The 10,737-nt window shown below is 37.5% G+C and overlaps 1 pseudogene; it reads left to right on the top strand.

The window, feature by feature from the left end:
* Positions 1–7,482: 7,482 nt before the first annotated feature.
* LOC118666552 lies at positions 7,483–10,439 on the top strand (annotated as a pseudogene).
* Positions 10,440–10,737: the final 298 nt, after the last annotated feature.

A 10,737-nucleotide genomic window follows, 5' to 3' on the forward strand; every position in this document is an offset into this window, starting at 1 on the left:
GGAAAGCCAGGAGGTACAGATCAAAATCTAGATTCAAATAATGCTGCTATTACAATAAATTAATACATTACAAAAATCTTCAAATCCCTAAGAAGGAAAAACAGTAGATTTTGAGTCATGTAGAGCAACATGGAAGGTAAAAATCTTTCCCACTTGAGAAATTACACAAGAATTCTTCGCCCTCTCATCTTTCGGATAAAATGTAGGAGGTAAAGAGAAAAGAGGAGTATTTCACCTACTCAGTGTGTCTATTGTTGATTCATTTTGACAGATGCATTCTTCTCATCTTAGGCACCTGGGCTGTGACTAAGAGGGCAAGATAGCTGACTCTGACTACAGAAGCTATATTTGGAGGCTGTAGCAATGGAGAAGGAGAGGGCTGGCTTTGGTACTCTAAATGGTTGTAGTACAGGATAATTAGATGGAATTGTACACGGAAAAAATTTGTTAGAGTTACCAAAAATAATTCCTAACGAGAAGGCTGTTGTGTTCCGAAGTAGTCAAAGGGATGCAATGAATATTTCATCTCTTAAAACATTTAACAGAGAAAGGGATGCAGGAATAGAAAGTATATCTTAGAGCTATTTTCTGTTGGATAAGAGTGGAGATCATCCATCTTTCTGGCCTTTATTTCTACCTCAACTAATAGGGTGGAGAGAGGGACAGCACGGATACCGTAAACCACATAATTGTAAGAGATCACGTCTTCAAATGTGAGTGATAGAGATAAATCTTATTCGGGGGCCTTATGTAGTGGAAAAACAAATGTTCCTGACTTTTTCTGCTCCTTGGTTTCCTTTATCAGATCATTCTGCTGCAAATGCCTAAGTTCTTTCTCGTTCCAGAAAAATAAGCAGTGCATTTTGACTTTATTGATAATGAGTGCAGGCAGTTTATGGACCATAAAGGAACAGCACTCATGAAGTTTTGAGGATGGAAATGATTTAGGGGTCTTTGGCCATGGGAAAGGAATACCTAAAGAGAAGGTATCCTTCCAGAGGAAGAAGGAGAGCATGGGCTTTGTGATCTGGTTCTGTTCAACATCAAAGTCAATTAGTGAAATCAGATTTTATACACAATGATTTATTTGACTAATGGTTCCCCCCCCCCCCTTTTAACTGGTTGTTTGGCTCTTACTTTAACGCTCACTGATGTGACTACTTCATAAATTAGCTAAGCTATCTCTCTGTGTATTACCCAGCACTTTCAAATTTGAATATGCATAAGATCACCTGTAGAGATGTTGCTAACTTGCACATTCTGCTTCAGTAGGTGTGGGGATGTGGTCTGAGACGATGCATTTCCAACAAGCTCCCGTGTGATACTGATATCGCTGGTCTGGGAACCATACTTTTAGTAGTAAGGTATTAATTACATCACTGTCTTCTTTTAATCCCACATTCTCCTGTGCATACAAACCAGTAAAAGGTATTCCCTTTTTAAAAAAATACATGAAGTATAAATTAAATGTGATGTATCATTATTTTTCATTATGTTTCACAGCCCTTTTATATTTCCGAGAGTTATATCAAAACTCAGATGACATATTATAAAATCATTTAGATCCAGTTGTCCCCAACCCTGTCTGCACTTTACACTCACCTGGAGGCATTTTGAAAAATACAAATGCCCGGCTCCTATCCAAAGCCAATTCAGAACATAAGATCAAGACTTCATTTTTCTCCCTTTCTTTTTATTAGAAACCTCTCAAATTTCCAGAGAAGTGAAAGAATAGTATACTGATTACTCATATATGCACCATGTTAACAGAATAGCTTAATAATTACCTGTATACTCATTTACTAGAGCCAACAACTGTTAACATTTTACCATAATTATTTAACTATATGTTTTTGCCTTATTTAAGTCTGTGGTTCTCAACCACAGGGTGTTTAGTAATATCTGAAAATATTTTTGGCTGTCACAACTTGGGGAGGAGGCCGTTTGTGATACTGATATCTAGAAGGTAGAGGCGGGGGAGCTGATAGTATTAGAATGCACAGGACAATCCCCCACGCCCCACTGAAAAGAATTATCTAGACCAAAATATAGGTAGGTTGTGGTTAAGTTGAAAAACCTTGATCTAAATATGATTCATACAAAATCATTTGAAAATACCTTGACCATGTCATCACTTTTCACTCCTGAATACTTCAGTATCTCCAGAAATGATGTTCTCCCACATACCCACATACCCATATTACCCTGAAGAGGATGACCGTCTTAACATCTTCTAATAGTGAGTCCATATTCAACTTTTCTCAATTGCACCCTAAATCATTTTTATGATTTTTTGAACCACAATCTAATTCAAATTTGCGTGTTGCACTTGTTTTAGTTTTTAGTCTTAAAAATCTAGATCAGTCCTCCAATCTTTTTTTTTTTTTTTTTTTAACTTTTTGAAGAGATCAATGCAACTGTTCCACCTTATGGGTATGATTGGATTATTTCCTTTTGTCTCATTACTTGACTTGCTTTTTCTATCCCTTGTATTTCCTGTGAACATGTTAGGTGTATATAAAGGCTTCATTAGATTCAAATTAAATATATTTAGTAAGAATGTTTAGGGTGACACTATATAACTAATACTGCATCATGGCAGGAGCTACATAATTCCTGGTTTCCTGTCTGGTAGTATTGCTATATTGGATCATTGGGTTCAGGTAGTGAGCGACCTCTCCCATTTTAAGACCCCTTTGTGACTAGCAAATACTCTTTGGGATAATTCTTTGGCCCCTGTGAATATCCTAGCCCCGACAACTTTTACCTAATTGTTTTGGCACTCACTGATGTTTCTTGCCTGGGTCACTGAAGATTGCAGACAATTCACTTCTTTCATTTATTAATGTAATGAATTAGCCTAGATAATTCACTAAATTATAATTTGTTAGATGGCAGATGAATTAAAAGCCACCAAATTTAAATCTATACTTTCACTTATTATAAAGAAAATAATTTTTAAATTCCGTAATCTCCATTTGTTAGCTGGAATTCTCTTATGAAAAAAGGGCCTTCTTTTATCAAATGGAAATCAACTACAGTTTCTTCTAAAAAGGGGTGTTTAATTATTTCCTTTAACTCTCAATTTCCAGGATACATTTCAGCTAAAGAGCTGATGTTATAGTCACTTCTTGATTAGTTATTCATAACATTGACTTTTATGAACCACAAGGTATGGCCAAAAATTAGTTGGAAATAGCAGGGGGTATCACAGATTTTCTCCAATCAGAAAAGTTATAAGATTTTCTTTTCTTTAAAATCACCATGCACGTTAATATCGATTTTGATGCATTTACACTTGCACCTCTTCTGAATTTTAGGAAAGGAATATATCTTTAGCAAAGAATTCTTGTGGAATATCAACCATTAGATGAAAGAGGACAGAAAGTCACCAAATTGAAATCTAGTCCTTCATATCTTGGACTATGTTTGAATAGCCTGTTTAGTCTCTCCTAAATCCATGGGTGGTAAGTGATGTGTGAAAGCAATCTCTTTTCAGACAACAGTTGAACAAATATTCAGGCAGGTTCCTGGATTAAAAGATTGTTGTGTTCGGGAATCATCATTTTCTACGAGAAAAAAAAATGAACATATTACAGGAAGCAACTGGAGCCAGTTTCACCCCTTTGTTTCAAAGTTCTTTATTCCTGAGCCTTGAGTCTCATTTTGGTTGCTTTTCTTTGGGAATAGCAATGTGTAATCAATTAAAATAGACATTTTTAATTCACTTTGACATGCTACACCAGATTCTTAGACGAGACTCCAAAACTATACCTGGTCAGATAAAAGTGGGTTCCTTTAACTCATTGTCTTAGGTCTGCCCGTGATGAAGAAATCTGCCTTCAGCATATAACATGGTCAATTTGTTTTTATGATGAATTAAATAGGCTCTTAGCACCAAAAACTTTCAGGCATCATCCAGATGTTGCCAAAGTTGAATGAGCACATGGAACTGGTCACACGGAGGCTTCTGTTAACCGAATGCACAATCTGGAAAGAAGATGCATTTTTTCTCAAGGTCTGGAAATTTTAACAGTATCTGGCAGCTACTTCATTTTCAAGATAATCCTGTCACTGTTTCTGGTTATAGGCAGGGGTGGGGGTCGGGTACCGAATGCAAGAATTTGGTGGCTTGCTGAAACTGGGTGGAGATGCTGTCATGTTGGCGCCTGAAGCGTGAGCACAAATAAGCTTGAGAGGAATAAACCTGTGATTGTGCTACTTTCGGTCACGGAAGGACCTAAGTGGTGTGGGTGTGATGAAAGAGGGGAAGGGAGAAAGGAAAAGAGAAGGAGAACATGAGTTCTCTGGACACAAAAGCAATTGGTTAATTCAGTCAGATTTTCACTTTTAAGTAATGGTTTGATCAGGTCCTTAATCCTTAGCCAAATGACTCCCCAAGGAACTATTAACTCATTGTTTTATCCTTTAAAGATGCGCCATCAAAGCAACCATTTCCAAAGATATAAAACTGTCCTCGCAGCCAGCCTGGGCTTGGTCTGTAAGGGTTGGTGAACTGGCTGGATTGTTGTTATGACTTGGCCAAGGCAGTGTCCTGTCTCTCCTGCCACTTGCCCCTGGTAGCAGAGAAGTAGACTGTCACCAAATATTACTTGTTCACGCGTTAAGTAGACAAAAACCAAACCAAAACAATAAAACACTCCCGAGCAAATGCATTTTCAGCTTTATTTTCTGTGAACGGAGAGATTCCCTCCACTCCCCTTTACAGAACAGGCAGAAGCAGAAATAAAGAGGCCACTTCGATGGGTTTAACTCCATGACCATTTTGATCATGGTGTTAGACCCCTTCAGTGTCAGCCTGTGTTTGAACCATTGGAAACCTATTTATCATAGACATGAAAGTATTTTGCCCGTAGACGAGTTGGCACACAGCACTTCGTATGTCAGACATTTCCAACAAGCCCCACTCTCCCAGCAACCTTGTGTCGGTGGACCTTCTGAGATTTTCACTAACAAGCAGACATGTCTAAGGGAGCATGGAGAGCAATAATTCCAATCCACCTCCAATCAAAGAAACCCCAAGGACTCTCTGAAGTTCTCTCTGTGTTTTAAAAGGTTAAACATTAAAAAAAAAAAACCCCAGCAAAGGCCCTAGTCGGTTTGGCTCAGTGGATAGAGCTTCGACTGGTGGACTGAAGGGTCCCAGGTTCAATTCTGGTCAAGGGCACTTACCTCTGTTGCAGGCTCCTCCCCAGCCTCGGTTGGGGTGCTGGGCCCATGCAGGAGGCAACCAATCTATGTGTTTCTTTCACATTGATACTTCTCTCTCTTTCTCTCCCTCTCCATTCCACTCTCTCTAAAAATCAATGGAAAAATATCTTGGGTGAGAATTAAAAATAAATAAATAAATAAATAGATAGATAGATAGATAGAAAATTTTTAAAAAATAGCAAAGAACTTCTTAGTTTAATCTAGACAGGACAATAGTCCAATTCCACTTTAGAGTTGGACATCAAAGGAAGGGAGGGAGGAAGGAGGGGAGGGATAGGGAGGGAGCGAAGAAAAAAGGATGAGAGAGACCGACAAGAGACTTATCAAAGATCACAGCACTACTAAATGGCAGAGCTGAGGACAAATAAGACTCTCGTACCCCAACTTCATTCTTTTCACATTTTTCAGAGACATTTATCAGTTCTCACGCTCTCTGTAATGCTCCCATTGCTCCCATATACATTTATTCTGAGGAGACAATGATCTAATGTTTGGAAGACGCAGGAAAGCCGTGTGACTCTGCACTTAGATGATTACGGGAATGTCTTTCAGTGTCCCTAGCAGAGAAAACAGGTTACTAATATCTGGTCTCTCATTCACATAAAAAACTTACATTCCATTGCCTGCTTTCCTGCTCTATCTCCTTGTGGATGTCTTAATAGGCATTTCAAAGTCAACACATTCAAGCATTACGTTGACTGTACCTGAAACATATACAAAACCTCCTACTTCCCCTCTTACCCTAATTCAGGACACAGATCTCCTTGCTTGAATATTGCAATTGCCACCCAATGCCTCCCGCCCCCACACTGGCCCCCCTTCTCCCCTCCTGCCCCCATCCCTGGAAATTCTTAACACAGAGGCAGATTGACCTTTGGAAGCCTAGGTCAGACTCTGCTGTCTCTTCTCCATGAAGCCTTTCCCTGGCCAGTCCTTACCTTGCTTTATTTTCTCCACATCGTTGTTACTATCCAGTAGCCTGCATACCAGTATTTGACTCATTTATTTATTTGTTTCATATATTCCTGTTTTACTAGGACATAGGCATGTCAGTGTGGACCAGTAAGTTGCACAAAGTCATCATTAAATTTGTTGAACAAATGAAAATAAATTTTCTATTCAGAAGCCTCCAAAGGCATCAAAATAAAAACAAAAGTCATTTAAATGGCCACATTTTAAATCAAAGTCTTCATGGTATCATTTTAGAACCTTGCTATCATAATTCTAGAATTAGCCTTAAAATTAAGAGGAAACAAATATGATTTAAATAAAAAGAACCCTAGGTAATCTACCTCACCACCCCAAGCCACCTGCACTTCTCTCTCTTGCTCACTCATTCCTGACACAGCTCCTCCCAAGTCCTAAGCATTTCCCACCCTGGACTTCGCTCCTCCCTCCTCCTTGTTCCTGCTGCTTGGAAGCCCCTTTTGCAGACATCTCTCCACTCCCTCCCTCATGTTCTTCAGGTCTCTCTTCAAACAGAGATGGCACCAGAGCCTTCCCTGAGTACCTGGCACAAAATAAGGATGACCCCCCCTGCACGTCTCTCCCCCATAGCCAGTGCTCTCATTCTTTACAGTTCTACCAAGATGAGGCACATTTTCTAATTATTGGCTTATTGCTTATGTGCGCTTCATATAGGGAGCAGTCTGGTTTGTTTGCTACTGTATTCTAGTTGGTATAGAGGAGTTGCTCAATATATATTTTTGAATGAATAAATGTGTAGATAAGTGACTAAATAATTTTCATAGTTGCTTTTTAGTAATTTCTCTTTACTCAACACTTACTGCTAATATAGTTCCCAGTTTCACATTGGACTTATTTTTATGGTATTTTAAATGGAGCAGTAATTAATTTTTCTGCAATTATTTCTCTCACTTTCTTTGTAAATTCACTTGCCTGAAAAGCCCTTCCTGACCCAAACAGGTTTAGACACACCTATGTTTTCTTAACATATTTTATGATTTTATTTTTTGCCTGTAACCGTTTAGTATACCTGGAATTAGTATATCATTGCTTATGTGACTTAATCTCAATAGATTATTTTCTAAAGAAAAAATTGTCTGTATAGTATGTATTTAATAGGATTATTGACTGATTTATTCAACTCTAATTTTATCTTCCTCTATCTTTCTATTCATAGATGATTCCAGGTTATTTACTCCTTTTCCTGTGTCCTTAGGAGACTCTTTTACTTATTACCATTTTAAGAGATGGACTGGGAATGTGGCAAATCCTGCTATCTATGAAATGCAGCATCAGCTGGACCTAAAACCTGAATGCAGGGTGACCCTTCAGTTATTTAAGGATGTAAAACCAAACCAAACCAAACCAAACTGGAGACTTGAGAAAAAAGGCTATGGAAGGAGCCATTGATGCTTCATTAAAAAACTCTACAGTGCTCATCGATCCATTGTAAATACTTCTGGCAGCAAACAAAGCAGTTCCTCTCTAGAAACTGGGAGAAATGAAGACGAGAACTCTATTGAAATTATTTCCGGCCTTTCCCCAAATGATAATATTTCAGAGGCTTTGAAACAATTGCTATCTCAGCAAATGGCAGTTCAATTCTAACTGTTTACATTGAAAATGGAGGAAATAAATTAAGAAGACCTACTATTTCAGATAAAAAGTTTCTCTGAAAAATCTTCCCGAATAACAAATTACAGATGTCAAAAAGATAGACAAACTATCCTCACAAGAGGAAAATATTGGGAAATCATTGAATGGTGTCACCTGTAGAATGTAAACAAAAAATGTTTTGTGGAATGACAAATACTTAAAAATTTCAGCTTATAAAAATTATTACAGTTTTAGGATGTGGTAAATAATGCTCTTTCTATTTAAATCATATTTGTTTCCTCTTAATCTTAAAGCTAATTCTAGAATTATGATAGCAAGGTTCTGAAATGATACTATGAAGACTTTAATTTAAAATGTGGAGAGGGGGAGGGGGAAGGAGAGACTGGGTAAAAGAAGGTAAAGGGATTAGCCAAAGAACATATATCCATATAAGTGGTTACTTGGTGCAAGTGTTGTCTGCCAGATTTCTCCACTGTTAATTTACAATTTCCCCCTTGTAATTTTAGCTTCCATTAGTGGATCTTGATTGCAATAGTTATTGTGGTGCCCTTATGGTTCCCTCATTCCTTCTACATTTACTGATTACAATTCTTCTCTAAAAAGGAATTGTCTCTATCCTAGCAGGAGTGGCACACCGGTTGGAGCCTTGTCCTTGCACCAAAGGGTCTTGGGTTCGATTCCTGGTCAAGGGCATGTAACTGGGTTGCAGGTTCAATTCCCATCCCAGTCTAAGCATGTGCAGGAGGCAACCAATGGATAGCTCTCTCACACATCAATGTTTTCCCCCTTCTCTCGCCCTTCTCCCCTTCCTCTCTTTTGAAAAAAATCAAAAGAAAAAATATCCTAGTGTGAGGACTAATAATAACAACAACAAAAGTTGTCTCATATCTCCCACTTATTTATACTATTATTTATTTATGACAGTACAAGCTCATGGATATTTATTAGAATATTGAATTACAACCCATATTGTTTTCATTTATTTTGTTTCTCATTTTGTTCCAGCTTTGGATGCTGGGACTTCCTCTAGGTTGGCTCCTTGGCCCCTTGCCATGCCTCCATCTTTTTGAGCATGTCCTTACTCTCGGATACCACAAGGTACTCCACATTCATCTTGTCTTTTTTCATGACCTAGCTCTGGAATTGACCATTTATCTAAAGAAAGATATCGATAATTCTTAATTGTTTAACATTTGCTAAATAGTTTACAGATTGTAATTTATTTTATTATTAATATTATTTTAATTTTTATTATTAATCCTCACTCGAGGATATTTTTCCATTGATTTTTAGGAAGAGTGGAAGAGAGAGGGAAAGACAGAGAGAACATCGATGTGAGAGAAACACATTGGTGGTTGCCTCCTGCATGAGCTCCAACCAGGGCCCTGGCGAGGGAAGAACCTGCAACCAAGTACATGCCCTTGACTGGAATGAAACCCAGGACCCTTTGATCCACAGACCATCGCTCTATCTACTGAACCAAACCAGCGAGGGCTATTTTTTTATTCATTTGCAATATTATTTAGGCTACAGGAAATGCTGAGTAACCTACAATGACAAAGATAAATAGTTCAGGAACCAAAAAGAATACAGATTTTTATAATGTCTTTACATGCCTATTTTAAAAACTTGTTTTATTTAATGATAACTTTGGTAAAATCTAACAATGCTTAGAGATTATTTATAATACTGATGATCTAAGTTGCCAATTTCTATGAACAATCATAAAAATACTGCACAATTTCCTGAGATGTTAACAGCGCAAGGTTTAGTGTTAAACTGACATACTGGCTTATTCTCTCCTTTGTTTGTCTCCTGAGAGATGTGTGACTGATATACAGGTAACAGCATGAAAAGGGTTGTTGGGTCGAGAACCTGAGTTCTTTTCAACAACCAAGACATTTTTTCATGAACATTTTGGTCGAGAACCTAACTGTTTCAGATGGGAGTTTTTCAAGAATGGAGGTTTGACTGTACTGGCCTGCATTTCAAACCCTGAAAACCAGGAGTACTGATGATCAGGGGCAGGAGAAAATAGATGTGTCTGTTCAAACAAAGATAGTGAATGGGCCCATCCTCTGCCTTTTTGTCTTATTCAGGCCCTCAATTGATTGGATGATGACCATCCATATTGGAGAGGGTGATCTTCTTTAGTAGTAAACCGTTTCTAATGCTAATCTCTGCTGGACACACCATCACAAAAAATATTTTACCAATATCTGGAAATCCCTTAGCCTAGTTAAGTTAGCATTAAGCATCACAGTTAGAGGCTAATGGAATGAATGTATTTTGAGAACCTGTCATCTGAGAATGTGTGACATCCAAAGAAGGAAAGAATAGATTCTAAAGTTTAGAAAGTGGAACTTCTAAAAGTGTAGTGAAAAGTTTGTATTACTCTATAACATTAAGTTTTGAAAGAAAATATAACTTTAGAAGGTTGGAAAGTTCTCAAAAGATGTAATTATGACTGTATAATCCTATAGATTGAATTGTATGAAGCTACAGAAGGCATGCTTATCAAATATGTAGATGACATGAAGCCTGGCAAGAGAATGAACACATTGTATGTCAGAACCAGAATTGAAATAACAAAAAAATCTTGTCAGTCTGTAGCAATGGGATGAATCTCTAAAAAAGGTAGAAATACAGGGATTAACATAAGATCCTACAATGGATCCAAAAACCCAACTGCCCAATGAAATTGGAAGTAATGTATGTAACATAGCACCATGTGATAAAACAACTGTCAAGTTTTAATAAACCAAAAAGTTAAAGAGATATAATCAAATAATAGAAATGCTAAACATTTCAAAAAGTTTTTTTCTACCATTATCTGTCAGTCAGGTCATATAAGGTAATTGTCTAGTTTTGTATCTGTTATAGGAAAGGGATCAGTAAACAAACAAACAACTATGCTTTACA

Source organism: Myotis myotis, unplaced genomic scaffold (genome assembly GCF_014108235.1).
Source record: "Myotis myotis isolate mMyoMyo1 unplaced genomic scaffold, mMyoMyo1.p scaffold_m19_p_11, whole genome shotgun sequence".
Taxonomy (NCBI): domain Eukaryota; kingdom Metazoa; phylum Chordata; class Mammalia; order Chiroptera; family Vespertilionidae; genus Myotis; species Myotis myotis.